General features: G+C 42.8%; 1 pseudogene; it reads right to left on the bottom strand.

The window, feature by feature from the left end:
• Positions 1 to 7,800: 7,800 nt before the first annotated feature.
• Positions 7,801 to 17,170, bottom strand: LOC131486369 (phosphorylated adapter RNA export protein-like; annotated as a pseudogene).
• Positions 17,171 to 17,384: the final 214 nt, after the last annotated feature.

Raw genomic sequence — 17,384 nt, 5'->3', positions numbered from 1 at the left:
GAGGAGTACTGAATAATTGCAGATTTACCAAATACAGTGTGATTTTGTTTTTGCGGTGTGATTTTTAACGGGTCTTCAGATGTTTGCTAAGCACTATTAAATTATAAAACCCTAAAGAATGTAGTTTCACATGCCCTCACTGGCCACTTAGTACAATGTCGAAGGATCCCTAGTTTGAGGGGCTGTTTAGTAATCCCAGCCCTGTGTGCAGTTATCCATTTCTTAAAGTCTTTGTTCACTGAAACCCAATTTAATAGAGACTCTCTCTCTTTCTTTTGAGGTACCCCAACCTTGGTACCACGCAGCATTTTTTTTTTTTTTAAATGTCTTCCCTTTTGGAAAAAGATGAGGAACCGATTCTTATCTGTGGCTCATGGATCCTTCTGACAGCTGAACTCAGTTCTCAAACTTGAACTTCATCTCTGAAGCAGCCGTGTGTGTGTGTGTGTGTGTGTGTGTGTGTGTGAACGGTCTAGGTAAGTGGGGGTCAGGGAAGTCCTATGCTCACCTCCCTGATATCAAAAGCATCACATTGACGAGCTTATTCGTTTCACCAGAAAGTTGTTGATTGAAATGCCGTCCTGTTTCTCCAGTGAGTTCATTCCACAACGGTCATTCCAACAGGTAGTCTTTCCATCATTCACGCTCCTGCTAATCCCACCCCCAAGGCCACCCCTCCCAGCCAAACTCTCCACTTTTGGTTTGTGTTTCTGGAGAACCTCAGTTTGGAAAGGAAGGACCGAGGTGCAAGGCCAGAGGTCCCAGGCGGCATCGTAAAAGTCCTGAATTACAAGCACACATTTGGGTCTCAAGATGTGTGCTTCGGGGACATGGGGTGCACCAGGGCCTTGCTGGGGGCTGTGCCCTGTGCCTGAGCTCCCCTGTCAGCCCCCACCCTCTGCCCACATTTCTGGGCTCAGGCCAGTGTCACCCCCTCAGACACACTTCCCCAATCACACCTTCTTTTTTTATTTTTCAAATTAAAAAAAAATTTTAAAGTTTATTTATTTATTTTGAGAGAGAGAGAAAGTGGTGGGGAGGGGCGGGGGGGGGGGTGGCTGGGGGAGAGAATCCCACGCAGGCTCCACACTGTCAGCACAGAGCCGGGTATGGGGCTCGAACTCCCAAACTGTGAGATCTTGACCTGAGCCGAAATCGAGAGTCAGATGCTTAACTGACTGAGCCACCCGGGCCCCCCTTATTTTATTTGATTTTTCCCTGATCACACCTTCTAAAGTGACGCAGCCATCACCACATCACAGGGCTTCAGGTGGACCTGGTGACCTGCTGAGTCACCTTGATTATTTATTACGTTACCATTTTACTGTCTGAGTTCTCTCTCTAGAACGAGAAGGCTTTCCCTGCCCTGTTTGCGGCCTACACAGCGCCGGGCAGATAGTAAGTGCCCAGTAACTATTTGCTGAGCGGGTGAAATAGTCTGTGCTATGACAGGCAGTGAAAGCATCTTTTTAAGTTTCTATTCAATCCAAATGGTTAACACGCAGTGTAATATCAGGTGTACGATACAGCGATTCAGCACGTCCATCCGTCACCCGGTGGTCATCCCGCAAACGCGCTCCTTAAACCCCAACCCCTGCCCGCCTCCCCTCTGGCGACGATCAGTGTGTTCTCTGTAGTTCAGAGTCTGTTTCTTGCTTTGCATCTCTCTCTCTTTCTCTCTCTCTCTTTTCCCCCTTTGCTCCTTTGTTTTGTTCCATTTATTTATTTATTTTAGAGAGAGAGAGCGTGTGCGCGCAGGGGAGAGGGACAGAGGAAAAGAGACTGGGAATCCCAAGCAGGCCCCATTCTCAGCTTGGAGCCTGACATGGGGCTTTATCCCACGACCCTGAGATCACGACCTGAGCCAAAACCAAGAGTCAGACGTTCAACCAACTGAGCCACCCAGGCGCCCTCGCTTTTGCTTTTTAAATTCCACCCATGAGTGAAATCATCCGGTAATTGCCCTTCTCTGGCTTACTTTGCTTTCGCACGCTAATTACCAGCTCCATCCGTGTCCTTGCAAATGGCAAGCGTTCTTTCTTTTTTATGGCTGAATGCTATCTATCCCTGTGTGTTGCTGTGTGTGTGAAACACATCTTCTTTATCGATTCATCAGTCGATGGACATTTGGGCTGTTGGCATCATTTGCCAACTGTCGACAGTGCTGCTGTAAACCTGGAGGAGCACGTATTCCCTTGAACTAGCGTTTTCGTATCCGTCGTGTAAAAACCTAGCAGTGCCAGTGCTGGATCATGGGGAAGTTCTCTTTTTAACTTTTTTCAGCCACCCCAGACTGTTCTCCAGAGCGGCTGCCCCGCGTTGCCTTCCACCAACAGTGCAAGAGGGTCCCCGTTTCTCTGCATCCTCGCCGACACCTGTTGTTTCTTGTGTTTTTAAACTATAGAAAAAATTACTCTTAACAGATTTATGCAGAGGAACTACCAGAATACCGTGTTGATAAAAGACTAACCCCAAACTTGATATCAACAGTCCCCTTGAGCCTGCTTCACTGAGCCCCGTAACAGTGAAATACCACGTTAGGAAAGTACTTTGCCTTCCTCCAGAGGCGTGCTTCGTAAAGACGGGAGCCACATCTGCCTTGGTCACCGTGATCTGCTCTGGTCCTGGTCTAAAGGAGGCACTCACCAAGTTTGCGATTAGAAAACAGTTCTAAGCAGTGTTTTGTCAGTGGGCTGCATCACAGAGTTTATTTCCAATCTACCAATTTGGGGTGGTTTTTTTAAATTAAGCGGGGTACCTGGCTGGCTCAGTAGAGCATGTGACTCTTGACCTTGGGGTCGTGAGTTCGAGCCCCACGTTGGTCTTAGAGATTACTTAAGGAAATAAAAAAAATTATAAATAAAAAAAATAATAAAGTGTCTTGGGTCAGACTTTAAAATCGCAGGTTCTGGGGGCTCCTGAGTGGCTTAGTCGGTTAAGCATCTGACTTGGCTCAGGTCATGATCTCACGGTTCGTGAGTTTGAGCCCCGCGTCGGGCTCTGTGCTGTCAGTGTGGAGCCTGGAGCCTGCTTCCCGATTCTGTGTCTCCCTCTCTGCCCCTCCCTTGCTCGTGCTCTGTCTCTCTCTCAAAAATAAACATATATGTATATATATATATAAGCTATATATATATATAAACAATAATATATATAATATAAATATGTTTTTTGCAAGTTCTGGAGCCTGACTGCCTGGATTTGAATTCCGAGTCTGCATTTTTGGCTGCGTGAACATAAACCAAAGAAATTGTTTGGCTTTTTACTCACTCCTCAGTTTCTTCATCTGTAAAACAGGATACGAATAGCCCCTTGCATTATTCCTTGTAAAACACTTCAGCCAGGGTGGACCAGGTAGCATAGTAGCTGTTACTGCAGTCACGGACCACTGATGTGCTCATGCAGTTCCTAGTCATAATTGTTTGCAATGACCGATTGTAACATTGAAAGATTTAAAAATTTTAGGGGCACCTGGGTGGCTCACTTGGTGAAGCGTCCAACCTCGGCTCAGGTCACGATCTCGCGGTCGGTGAGTTCGAGCCCCGCGTCGGGCTCTGTGCTGACAGCTCAGAGCCTGGAACCTGCTTCGGATTCTGCGTCTCCCTCTCCCTCTGCCCTTGCCCTGCTCACGCTCTGACTCTCTCTGTCTTTCAATGATAAATAAACGTTAAAAAAAAAAAAAAAAAAAGATGTAAACATTTTAATCTTGAAATTTAGGGGTTTTCATTTTTTTTGGAGATTTCTTGTTTTTTAAAAAATATTTGTTTTGAGAGCGAGAGAGTGAGTGGGGGCGGGGCAGAGAGAGGGAGACAGAGATCCCAAGCAGGCTCCACACTGTCAGCACAGAACCTGATGCGGGGCTCGAACTCACGAACCCTGAGATCATGACCTGAGCCGAAATCGAGAGTCAGACCCTTAACCGACTGAGGCACCCAGGTATCCCAAGGATTTTTCTTTTTAAATTTTTGGTTGAAATGTCAAGAATATACAGGATGACGTGGGATTGTAATGTACAGCATGGTGAAGATAGTTTACTGTCCTGTATTGTGTGTTTGGAAGCTCCTGAGAGGGTAGGTCTTAAAAGTGGTCATCACAGGAAAAGAAAGGTTTTGTAACTATGAGTGGTGTTGGATGTTGACTAAACTTCCTCTGATGATGGTTTTGGGATATATATACATATATCAAATCATTATGTGGTGCACCTAAAAACGAATACAGTGTTATGTCTGTGATAGCTCAGTAAACAAATTTTTACAGAGAATAGTGTAACGAACCCCCATCCGCATCACTCGGTTTCAGCACATATCCAGTCCCAGCCCGTCCCGTTTCGCCTCTGCCCCCCTTGGTGACGTGCTGCAGCTGTGTCGCCCGTTCTGCCAAGAGCTCCTCCCTTCCCAACTCCGTGCTGGGGGGTGTACTACTGGGAGCGATGGGCGTGCTTACGTCGCGGAAATCGGCAAATACTACAGACCAGGACTCCCCTGCCCCCACCTCTGTGCCAGGGAGCCTGCCGTTGGGCCGTTACCGGCATGCCCTTGCTCCCTCTCCCACCCTGCCCTCCACCCGGCTAGATTATCTGGGAGCATCGTTATTTTCTTTCAGTGGGTACACCTAAAAGGTTAGAATTCCTTCAGACCTTTAACTCTAATTCCCTGTCACACATAAAAGAGTTCATTTTTTTTAGAATGTTTTATTTATTTTGAGAGAGACAGAGAGAGAGAGGGAGGGAGGGAGACAGACAGACTGAGGATGAGCAGGGGAGGGGCAGAGAGACAGGGAGACACAGAATCGGAAGCAGGCTCCAGGCTCCGAGCTGTCAGCACAGAGCCCGACGTGGGGCTCGAACTCACCAACCGGGAGATCATGACCTGAGCTGAAGTCAGACGCTCAACCGACAGAGCCCCCCAGGCGCCCCAAGGACTTCCTTCTTTTTTAAGACTGAGTAGTATTGGGGCGCCTGGGTGGCTCAGTCGGTTAAGCGTCCGACTTCGGCTCAGGTCACGATCTCGCGGTCCGTGAGTTCGAGCCCCACGTCGGGCTCTGTGCTGACGGCTCAGAGCCTGGAGCCTGTTTCAGATTCTGTGTCTCCCTCTTTCTCTGACCCTCCCCCGTTCATGCTCTGTCTCTCTCTGTCTCAAAAATAAATAAACGTTAAAAAAAAAAATTAAAAAAAAAAAAAAGACTGAGTAGTATTCTGTTGTGTGTCTGTGCAACATTTTCTTTATCTGTTCATCTCTAGACAGACTTAGGTTGTTTCCTTGTGGTTATTGTAACACCAGTGAACACGGGAGAGTAAATCTCTCTTCAAGATACTGATTACATTCCTTTTGGCTCTCTGCCTAGAAGTGGGGTTGCTGGATCATGAGTTCGTTCTGTTTTAATTTTTGAGGTTTTCCGTAATGGCTGTACCAATTTACATTGCCATCAGCAGCGTACAAGGATTTCCTATTCCACACATCCTCATCAACACTTATCTTTTTGCCTTTTGGACAACAGCCGTTCTGATAGGTGTAAGGTGATGTCTTAATGGAAGTTTTGACTTGCATTTCTCTGGTGATCAGTGATATTGAACACCTTTTATATACCTTTCGGTCATTTGTGTTTCTTTTGAGAAATATCTATTCAGGTCCTTTGTCTATTTTGTAATTGGGTTATTTGGGTTTTTTGCTATGATTTTGGATATATATTTTGCGTATTAACCCCTTATCCAGATATATGGTTTGCCCATACATTCTCCCGTTCCATAGGTTGGTTGCCTTTTCACTCTGTTCATGGTTTCTGTTGCTCTGCAGAAGGCTTTTAGTTTGATGTCATCCTGTTTATCTCTGTTGTGCTTTTGCTGGCTGTGCTTTTGGCGATATCCAAAAAATCATTGTCCAAACCAGTCTATAAGCTGTTCCACTATGTTTTCTTCCATTAATTAGAATTGCTCTTACATTTATGTCTTCAATCCATTTTAAGTTGATTTGTGTATATGGTGTGAGATAAGAGTCCAATTTCATTCTTTGGCATGTGGATATCCCGTTTTCCCTATACCCTTTAGTAAAGAGATTGTCCTGTTCTTCATTAGTACTCTTGTCAAAAATCAATTGACCATGGATGTGAGGATTTATTTTGGGGCTCTCTATGCTGTTCCATTGGTCTATATGTCCATGTTTATGTCAGCACCATAGTGTTTTGATTACTGTAGCTTTGTAATATGTTTTGAAATATATTTTAAAGTGTGATGCCTTTAGCGTTTTTCTTCTTATTCGTGATAGCTTTGATTATTTTGAAGTGTTTTGTTCCACAATAATTTTAGGATTTTTTTTCTATTTCTGTAAAAAATGCCTTTGGGATTTTGCTAGAGAGTACATTGAATTTGTAGATAATTTGGGGTAGTACAGACATTTTAACAATACTTATTTCCCAGTCCATGAACATGGGATGTCTTTACATTCACCTGTGTTGTCTTTAATTTCCTTCATTAACATTTTATAATTTCAGTGTACCAGTCTTTCACCTCTTTGGTTAAGTTTATACATAAGTATTTTATTTTTTTTGTTGTTGTTGCTGTTGTGAATGGGATTTCCTCCTTCTTTTCTTTTTTCTTTTCTTTTCTTTTCTTTTCTTTTCTTTTCTTTTCTTTTCTTTTCTTTTCTTTCTTTTCTTTCTTTCTTTCTTTCTTTCTTTCTTTCTTTCTTTCTTTCTCTTTTCTTTTCTTTTCTTTTCTTTTCTTTTTTTCCAATGTAACATTTTTAATACCCAACGTTTTAAACATAAGGCAAAATAGTCTTAGGCAGGCAACCACTGCAAAATTTTTAAATGTCCATGGTGATTACACAGGTACGGATCACATGTAGTATTTAGTGTATGGTCAAGCTAATTAAAAAGAAGTCGAAAACAAAGTTAAAGTTAAGAAACAATACTGCTTTGAAAAGCTTCTGATGTTAATTTACTTCTGGACAAATAAGGGGGAAAAGCCATCAGTAGGAACCTATTTTAATTTTAGTCTCTATCCTTAAAATTGCCTAAAAGTTCTTAGAACACAGAAAAACTAAATTTTGAATGCATTTGTAATAGCTTAACAATTTATGTGCCTTATTAAGATCCTTTAATTGAATGTTTTGAAATCAATCATAATTCACTGCAATGATAAATCAGAAAAAGGAAGCATTTTTAAACGGCCTGTTACTATGGCCTGGCCAAAAGTAATTATCGATTAGTAACAACACATACAACAGATTGAGAAATTAAATCCTCTGCTATATACTTTTAAGTATTTTGTCAGACTTGAGAAATGTTTCTGTCAATAACATTCATTTCCCCACAAATGCAGTTCTTTTTTAAACAAGAAAACAGTTCTTTCTCTCCAGATTTTTATGTTTATCAGTGCAAAGTGAAACAAAGCAATCTCAGTAGAAATGGCTTATTACAGTGTTATTTTAGAAAGGCTTATGCTTCAAAATGTACTGAAAGATACCCAGTCCAAATCGTGAGAATCATCAACCTTGATGGCTTCTCTGCGGCCACCTTTGTCTCTCCCCGGCCTCCCAGGGGCTTGTCAAGAGAGGCCAGCCCCAGGGGCGCCTGGGTGGCTCAGTCGGTTAAGCAAGCGTCTGACTTCAGCTCAGGTCATCATCTCGCAGTCTATGAGTTCGAGCCCCGCGTCGAGCTCTGTGCCGGCAGCTCAGAGCCTGGAGCCCTGCTTTGGATTCTGCGTCTCCCTCTCTCTCTGCCCCTCCCCTGCTTGCGCGCGCTCTCTCTCTCTTTCTCTCTCTCTCTCTCTCTCTTTCAAAAATAAACATTAAAGAGAGAGAGAGAGGCCAGCCCCTCATTCATATCACTTGCAGAAGTTTCTCATCATGTCTTGTCAACTTGTTGAACATCTAGATTCTTAAATAGTTTGTTTCATCTTTTTTTCCCCCAACGCTTGTGTTCCTCTCTTCCGAGCAGCCTTTTTATGTTCATACTCCTTTTGATTTCCAGCGCAGAAAACGTCCTTAATTTGTTCCTCATCGACACTGGGAATGGGTTTCAGGAGATTCAGGAAAACGCCACCTGGTCTTCAACCAGCGTGCGTTGTGGAAAGGCCGCCATTGAGGCGACTTCAGCGGTTTCCATCAGAAGTTCAGCTGACCCTTTGTTCCCCAGTCAGCCTCACTGCTTATCAGATCTCTCTTTGGTTTCTGCAACCTGAATTAAATTTCATCAGCCACTTTCTCTTGCAGATCGTCCTCTGCGATCTCCTACCGGCCTTGATAGTTCATTTCTAGTCTGTCCCCCAGACTCTCTTTAACGGGTTGTTTCTGTGTGAGATGACCTTGCCCATTTTCCTCTTCCTTTGACCCCCTCCTTTTTTTTTGCCACCGTGCATATATTCATCTACATGTTTGTCTCATTCTTTTGTGTATGTTCTTGAGATTTCCTCTAAAGTTTCTTAGCAAGCAAGTAGTTGTAGGTCTCTGATTGTCTGCCTCTGACAGTAGCAGTCTCCGTTCCCAAGATACCAAGTTCAGTGGCCACTGCATCTTGAGTCTGTTCTTGTAGCATAGCACCCCCTGTGTCGTTAACCTTCTTTCCTCCAGGAACAGCTGGTTTCTGGCTTCTGAGGCCAAACTGAAAAGGCCTCTGGTGTGGGAGGAGAGTTAAAACATTTCTGTCGCTGGGGCGCCTGGGGGGCTCAGTAGGTTGAGCGACCGACTTCGGCTCAGGTCATGATCTCGCGGTTTGTGGGTTCGGGCCCCGCGTCGGGCTCTGTGCTGACGGCTCGGAGCCTGGAGCCGGCTTCCGATTCTGTGTCTCCCTCTCTGCCCCTCCCTTTCTCATGCTCTGTCTCTCTCTCTCTTTCTGTCAAAAATAAATAAACGTTAAAAAATTTAACAAAAAAATTAACTTCCTCTTTGGATAGTTTGTTGTTCGTGTAGAGAAACGTGGCTAATTTTTATGTGTTGATTTCTAATTTTGCAAGTTTGCTGAATTCATTTATTCTAACAGTTTTTGTTTTTGAGTCTTTAGAGTTTTCTACATACGTGAATCCAGTCACCTGCAAACAGAGATACGTCTGCTTCTTCCTTTCCAATTTGAATGACTTCTGCTTCTTTTTCTTGTCTAATTGTTCTGGCTACAATTTCCAGTACTATGCTGAACAGAAGTGGCAAGAGTTAGCATTCTTGCCTTGTACTGGATCTTGGAGGACAAAGCTCTGAGTTTCCCCCCATTGATTATGGTATTAGCTGTGGACTTTTTTCATACTGACCTTTACCGGGTTCAGGTGAGTTCCGTCTGTACCTATTTTATTGAGAGTTTTTATCGTGAGTGGATATTGAACTTTGTCAAATGTTTTTCTGCATCAGTTGAGATGCTCATGTAATTTTTTATCCTTCATTTTGTTAATGTATTGTATCACATTGATTGATTTGCATATATTGAATTATCTTTGCCTCTTAAAGGAGTAAATCCCACTGGGTCGTGGTGTATGATCCTTTCAATGTGCTGTTAAGTTTGATTTGTTAGTATTTCACTGAGGATTTCTGCATCTGTGTTCATCAGAGATACTGGCCTGTAGTTTTCTTTTCTTGTGGTATCTTTATCTGGCTTTGGTGTCAGGGTGATACTGGATTCATAAAATGAGTTTGGATGTCTTCCCTCTTTCTCTGTTATTTTGGGAGAGTTTAAGAAGAATTGGTCTTAAATCTTCCTTGAATGTTTGGTAGAATTCACCCAGGAAGCCATCTGGTCCTGGGCTTTTCTTTGTTGGGAGAGTTTTGATTTACTGATACAGTCTCCTGCATTGTTACTGGTTTGTTCAGGCTTTCTGTTTCTTCTGACTCAGTTTTGGTAGCTTATATGTTTCTAAGAACTTATCTGCTTCTGCGTTATCCAGTTTGTTGGCATAGAATTGTTCATAATATTCCCTTATAGCTCCTATTTCTTTTTTTTTTTAATTTTTTAATGTTTATTATTGAGAGACCAGAGAGAGAGACAGAGCATGGGAGGGACAGAGAGAGGGGGAGACACAGACTCCGAAGCAGGCTCCGGGCTCCGGGCTCCGGGCTGTCAGCACAGAGCTGGACGCGGGGCTCGAACTCACGAATCACGAGATCATGACCTGAGCCGAAGTCGGATGCTTAACTGACTGAGCCACCCAGGTGCCCCCATGTCTGATTTTTTAAATTTGAGTCTTTTCTCTTTTTAAAAAAAAAAAAAAAAATTATTTTTAAGCAATTTCCGCACCCAAGTTGGGACTCAAACCCAGGACCTCGAGATCAAAAGTCACTTGCTCCACAGACTGAGCCAGCCACATGCTCCCGCGTCTTCTCCCTTTTTTTCTTAGTCTGGCTAAGGGTTTGTTGCTTTTGTTTATCTTCTCAAAGAACCAACTTCTGGGATTTCTTTCCTGTTGTTTTTATACTTGATATATGTCTGCCCATATCTTATTATTTCCTTTCTTTTGCTAGCTTTATGCTTAGTTTGTTTTCTCTAGTTCCTTGAGGTGTAAAGTTAGGTTGTTTATTTTGAGATCTTTCCTCTTGTTTAATGTAGGTGTTGATCACTATAAACGTCCCCCTTAGTACTCTGTTCGCTGCATCCCTTAGGTTTTGATGTGTTGTATCTTCATTTTTGTCTGTCTCAAGGTACTTCTAAAATTCCCCTCGGGGTGCCTGGCTGGCTCAGTTGGTGGAGCACGTGACTCTTGGTCTCAGGGTTGTGGGTTCGAGCTCCGTGTTGGGTGTAGAGGTTACTTAAAAAGAAAATCTGGGCCACCTGACCTGGGTGGCTCAGTTGGCTAGGCGTCCAACTCTTGGTTCTGGTACAGGTCATGATCTCACAGTTTCGTGGGTTTGGTCCCCACATCGGGCTCTGTGCTGGCAGCGTGGAGCCTGCTTGGGGTTCTCTGTCTCCTCCTCTCTCTGTCCCTCCCCTACTTGCACTGTCTCTGTCTCTCCCAAAACAAATCAATAAACCTAAAAAAATTTTTTTTTAAACAAACAATAAATAAAAATCTTAAAATTCCTTTTAATTTCCTCTTTGACCCTAAAGTCATTCAAGAATGTATTGTTTAGTTTCTACATATTTGAATTTTCTCATTTCTTACTGTTACTTAGTGATTTCTAGTTTTATTTCATTTTGGGTGGGAAAGACACTTAGAATAATTTTGGTCTTCTTAAATTTGTTAAGGTTTGTTTTGTGACCCAACGTTGATTTATCCTGTTCCTGCTCAGAAGAAAGTTCTGTATATATCTGTTAGGTCCACTTGGTCGATAGTATTGTTCATGTCAGCTGTTTATTGACTTCCTGTCTGGCTGTTCCATCCATTGTTGAAAGACTACTGATTTTTCATGTTGGTCTCATAAACCTGTTCTTTCCTACATTCTTACTTTTTAGTAATTTTTCTGTGGATTCTTTTGGGGGGACTCATGATACTTACATCATTTGCAGTGAAAGATAAAAATAGAAGTTTTACTTCTTTCTTTCGAGTTCTCAAGCCTTTAATTGCTTTCTTCTGTCTAGTTGAATTAGCGTGTATTTCCAATACAATGATAAATAGTAGGGCAATATGGCATCCTTGTCTTTTTTGTTTCTTGTTCCTGACATTAGAGGTTCCTGCTTGTTCCTGCTTTTAGAGGTTTCTCATTAAGTAAAATGTTGGTTTGGGGAGAAAAAAAAATTTTATAGATATTTAGTATGTCTATAGTAATTGGTTGCATAATCAATTATTAATATAAATAATATAGTTAAATATAATTAATATGTTTATAATATTTAGTATATTAATATATAAAACATGTAGGAGATAAAGTATATTTTAGGTACTGTATATGCACATATGCAGTGTACTATGCATATTATACAGAGATATGTTATATATATATATGTATATATATAGTGTACATGTAGTCATTACATTAAGAAGGCACCCATTGATTACTGTTTTATTGGATTTCCAAAAATATAAATGGGTATTAAATTTTGGCACATATTGCTGTTCTGCTAATATTGAACCAACCTTGCATTTGTAGAATACATCTCCCCTAGGCATGATGTATTATTATTATTTTTTAATTTTTTTACGTTTATTTATTTTTGATAGAGACAGAGCATAAGTGGGGGAGGGGCAGAGAGAGAAGGAGACACAGAATCCGAAGCAGGCTCCAGGCTCTGAGCTGTCAGCACAGAGCCTGACGTGGGGCTTGAACTCACAAACCATGAGATCGTGACCTGAGCCAAAGTCGGACGCCCAACCGACTGAGACACCCAGGCGCCCCAGGATGTATTATTTTTTAAGTGTAATATTGGATTCTGTTTGCTTCTATTTTAAGATTTTCACACTGATACCATAAGTGAGATTGGTCTGTAATTTTATTTTCGGATGCAGTGTTTGGCATGTTTTAGAATCCATGTTATACTTGCTTTACAATAATAACTTTGAAATTTTCCTTTGGTTATACTCTGGAATAATTTAAGCAGCATTAGAATTATTTGATCTTTAACAGTTTCGTAGAATTCTCTGTGAAACGACCTGGGTCTGGTGCCTTCTTCCTTTCTCTCACTTTGAAGTATACATTTGTTAAGTATGCAGACTGAAATCTGCACGAATCGTAGGTGTATAGCTCAATCAATTTTCTCACAGTTGTTTAAAGGTCTACAAACAGATGCCCCCAAAGCCTCCCTCATGTTTCCTTCTACTCACTGCCTCCCCACTCCAGCAAGAGCCCCGAACCTTCTTGTCACGGTGCTTCACTAGGCTCTGTATTATGGTAACTGATTTGCTTAGAATTAGTTAATTAATTAATTAATTTATTTATTTAGTCTCCCCTGGGGTCAGTTTTGAGATACAGTGTTTTTTCTGGACAACCATCTATTTCATCTAGGCTTTCAAACTGATTTACATAGAATTCTACAAATTAATCTCTTATGATTTGAAAGTTTCTTCCTGTCTTCTTCCCCAATCCTTAAAAACTGCAGGGACTCGATATATCTTTCTAGATGTTCCTTCAGGGTCTGTGCCACAGGAAATTATCAATCGTGTGTGTGTGTGTGTGTGTGTGTGTGTGTGTGTGTGTATGTGTGAGATATTGTTATTAAATATATATTTTTCTGCCTGCCCAGCTACCTAGCTACTTATCTGGCCATCTAACTATCTTGCTGTCCAGGCATCTGTGTGTATCTCACAAGGTGGAGAAAATGGAAGGGCAGCTACAAAGCATTTGCATTCCTGATAAAAGAGGGAGTCGGCTGGACTGTCTGTCCCTGTCCTCTCTGCCTTGGGCTAAGATGTGATACCACCTTGTGAGCCTGAGAGAGAAGCCAACAGAATCGTGGAGGCCCCGGCCTGCCATTGATGAGCTGCTTAAATAACATCGGAAACCACCCTCAGAATTCTTCAGGATTCTTGTGAAGTGAGTTACAAGCCTCTTTTCATCCGTGCCACTCCAGGTCAGGGGTCTGTTATGTGCAGCCGGACACATTCTTAACCGATACAGAGGATAAATGAGACAAGACCAGAAAACTTGAGTTGTTCATAGTATATGAGTGTTTAATTAAGCACAGAAAGATTATCACAGAGACACCAAATCCCCTAACTCTAAAATAGGAACCTGGGTAGCAATCCCTCAAATTAAGTGCTTACTGCAGTGGCGTTTTTAGTGTAACTGTTGTTAAAAGCATAATTTGCATAAATTATTCAGAGTGTTTTAGGTATCACTTTTCACAATTTTGTACAGTGGGGTACAGATTGGGTACATCTTGTGCAGATGATAGGACGCATCCTCAAAGGGTTTCAAAGAGATTAAATGAGATAGTCCACAAAAAGGGCCTAGGACAGCACTTAATCCCATGGTAAAGTAACCCATAAGTATTAATTATAATGTGTTTTTTTTTTTTAGTTTTTTATTTATTTAAATAATCGCTACACCCAATGTGGGCTTGAACTCATGACCCCAAGATCAAGAAATGCGTGCTCCACCGACCGAGCCAGCCAGATGCCCCAATCATAATGCTTTAATAATCAATATTAATATAAAATACCGATGTTAGCTACTCATATATGGATGGCTAGCCCCTTCTCATCTTTTGCATTCCCATAAGAAAAGTCACCTCCCTCGAGAGGCCCTCTCTGGCTATTCTACCTCAAGTGGAATCCCTCCCAAATACTTCCCATTCCCCATTGCCCCAGTCTTGTCGTTAGCTCAGAGATGTTGTCACCATCTGGAATTCTTTTGATTATTTATTTAGTAAATGTATGCCTCCCCTGATAGAATAGAAACCCCACGAGAGCAAAACTCTCCGTGGCTGGCTGAGGTCCCACACGGGATCCCCATACATTTGTTGTATAAAGAGATGACCAGATGTCCAAGAAACTATTAGAAGAGAATGCCATTTGACATAGGAGGGTTTTGCAGTGGTGGTCATTTTGGGGGTGTGATTTTGCCCACATTTAAATAAAAATGAAGATGGATAAAGATTACGCTCAGGGCGCCTGGGTGGCTCGGTCGGTTGAACGCCCGACTTCGGCTCAAGTCGTGATCTTGCGGTTCGGGAGTTCGAGCCCCGCGTCGGGCTCTGTGCTGAAGGCTCAGAGCCTGGAGCCTGTTCGGGTTCTGTGTCTCCCTCTCTCTCTGCCCCTCCCCCGTTCATGTCTCTCTCTGTCTCAAAAATAAATAAAACATTAAAAAAATAATAAAAAAAAGATTATGCTCAATTCTAGACCCTCCTCATATTAGGCCTTATTGGGGGCTTGGTGGTTTATTACTGTGTTTTTATTTATTCTCTCAAAGGTCTGTGGTTATATATAGTCTATGTACCTTTGGAAAGTGGTATCTAAGACACCGTGAATAACAAAAGTGATACCTAAAACATTGTGATTAACAAACTGTTACCTGTAGAAACAGAGATGTAAAATTCAGCTGAAATTTTAAAAACTAATGGCTACTTGTAATCAAAGATTTAAATGAAATTCTTCATAATTATTTGGCTTTCTGAAGATCTTAGATTTTAGATTTTAAAGTAGCCCTCTACAAGTTATGTTTGGGGCCAGCTCAGAGGGAAAACAGAAATGGGAATGTTTTAAGTAGAAGGAGTAAGTCCTGAGGAATAGAAGGAACCCTCAGACACATTTGAGTGACCGACAGCGGCCCCACAGCAAACCTCTGAACTGGTGGGAGGGCAGGAGTATGTCCAACGCCACTCTCTGAGGGAACAGGACCCCCTCCCTGCTCCATCACCAACCCATCTGTCCCATGACCATCTGACTGGCTCTGGAATCCAGGAGAGCCCTGCAGGATTTCCCTTTGGGGTCACAAGTCATGGACTCCTGACAGCTGGCATCCTGGAAAGAACAAAGGAGACCTTTCCCTCTTTTTTCTGTATCTTCTAGAAGGACAGTATGGTGTGGTAGTCAAGCAGTGGGGTTTGGCTACCTGAGTTTGAAGCCCATTTTCCCTGTTTACTAGCCATGTTTCTTGTAGCAAGGTGCTCTGGCCTCTCTAGGCCTCTGTTTGACTCCTTGGTAAAATGGTGGTGATGGCCAAAACAAGCTCATTGGGCAGTGGTTGGCACATAATAGGTACTGGATAATTGTGACTTTTATGACCCTCCCTCTGGAGGTCATTATACAGTGTCTGCCAGTGTGGACCAGCGAGGGGGGTAGGGTTCTGGGGTATCATGTTCTTGGTGTAACTGCTCTATGGCCTGAGGATTGGTTTGCTAATTTTGATGGATCTGTGGCTAGTGTTACGGTAATCTTACGTGGATTATTCAGAGAAGGTTCTGGGATTTCTACGGAGGGGGCATACAGGCAGCCATTTTGGAAGAGTCGGTCATCTTGGTGGGCTGTGGTCCTGATGGCTGGTACACAGGTTTTAGTTATGTATTTGGAGTACTTTGGAGGATAATGGGGATTGGTGGGCTGGTCTTTGGCCGTATTTGCATAATCTCTTACGTAGATTGCTGTTAATTTGGGGGAGTGTGTATTTGGGGGGGCTTTTGAGGGTTGTTTTGCGATTAAATCTGCGTAGCATACACACAGTTTTTATGTGGATGGAATATTACATAGGAAGCTTTCGAAGGGTTTATGGAAATAGGTTATTTGCTACTTTCTCTGCCCTCCTTGGGGCTTATATTTTGCTCACTTCTGATGAGCTATGTATGCTAGAGGATTAATTTGGTTCGGATTAACTTTACCTGGAAAATAAGTGGAGTTTTGGTCTGATTTACAGAATCAACTTAATATTTCATTTGACCAGTTTCAGAGGGTGCGGTGGTTGGTGGTGCAGTTCCTCCCGCTGCTCCAGGAAGCAGTGCCGGGGGGGACCACAAGCTTAAGGGATGAGCCCGGGGATGAAGATCAAGGGGGCTCCAGTAGACCCCAGGTTCAAGCCACGGTTCATTATAGCTTTAATGAGTTTCACGTGGGGCCTGTGAAGGCTGACCACCCCCACCGCCAACAATGCAACTTTGTCGTGCATTAGGAGACTCCCCATTTTTCCTGATGTTAATTGTGTCTTCTTTTTTAAACTGTATGTTCACATACTTTGCATTTCTACGACTGTTGATTGGCTTTTAAGAGTATCGTGCTCATCAGGGAAATCTCCTCTTTGTTAGAGATCTTCACCCAGTCTCCGCCCCATTCATATTTTGTTTCATGTAATCTTCGTATCGTGTAGTCCACCCCACCCCCGTGGCTTTTGGATATTAGGTCATGCTTAGGCCTTCTACAAGCCAGTATCTTAACTGTGAAAATATCCTTTTTCGAGTACTTGTTTGTATTTAATCCTATGATTGAGCCACATAAAATTCCCTGGTGTATATGGAACAAGGTAGGGATCCAGCTTAAGTTTCCCCCCAGATGCTTAACCATTTGTTTCAAAACCGTGTCTTTCTATTCGATGGCTCCCGTTCCATCGTGTCCCCAGCTTCGAGGGATAACGACAGAATCGTAAGATATGTAAAGTGCACGATGGGGTGACTGGCTCCGGGCCCACGTCGCACACCGTCTCACGAGTAACCCCACCTTCCCTCGTGCATCGGCAGCACTGACTTCCTCCCATTTCCCCCCACATAACTGAGTCCATATCCTCCAGCTAGCCGGGGAGCCCCAGACCTGACACCCATTTGGGGGAGACTCTAGGTCCAGCAGGCACACTGTGAAGACATGTACAAGGGAGGTTGATCGAACGGAGGAGGCGGCCATCGATGGTCAATGCCGAATTCTTTACACGGGCTAATGGTTCTGTGTGGGGCCCGGGCTTGGGTCCAGGGCAGGGGTGGACTTTATCTGCAAATTGTTTTCAGAAACCCACGTTAGGTTAAGGACTTCTGATACGTGGTTAAGACCACGAACGAGGGGGCTTTTGCTCGAAACCGTAAATAACTGGCAGGACTCACATCCTTTTGCTCACATTTAA

This window comes from Neofelis nebulosa, chromosome 9 (assembly GCF_028018385.1).
Source record: "Neofelis nebulosa isolate mNeoNeb1 chromosome 9, mNeoNeb1.pri, whole genome shotgun sequence".
NCBI lineage: Eukaryota > Metazoa > Chordata > Mammalia > Carnivora > Felidae > Neofelis > Neofelis nebulosa.
This window is presented reverse-complemented; position numbering and strand designations above follow the sequence as displayed.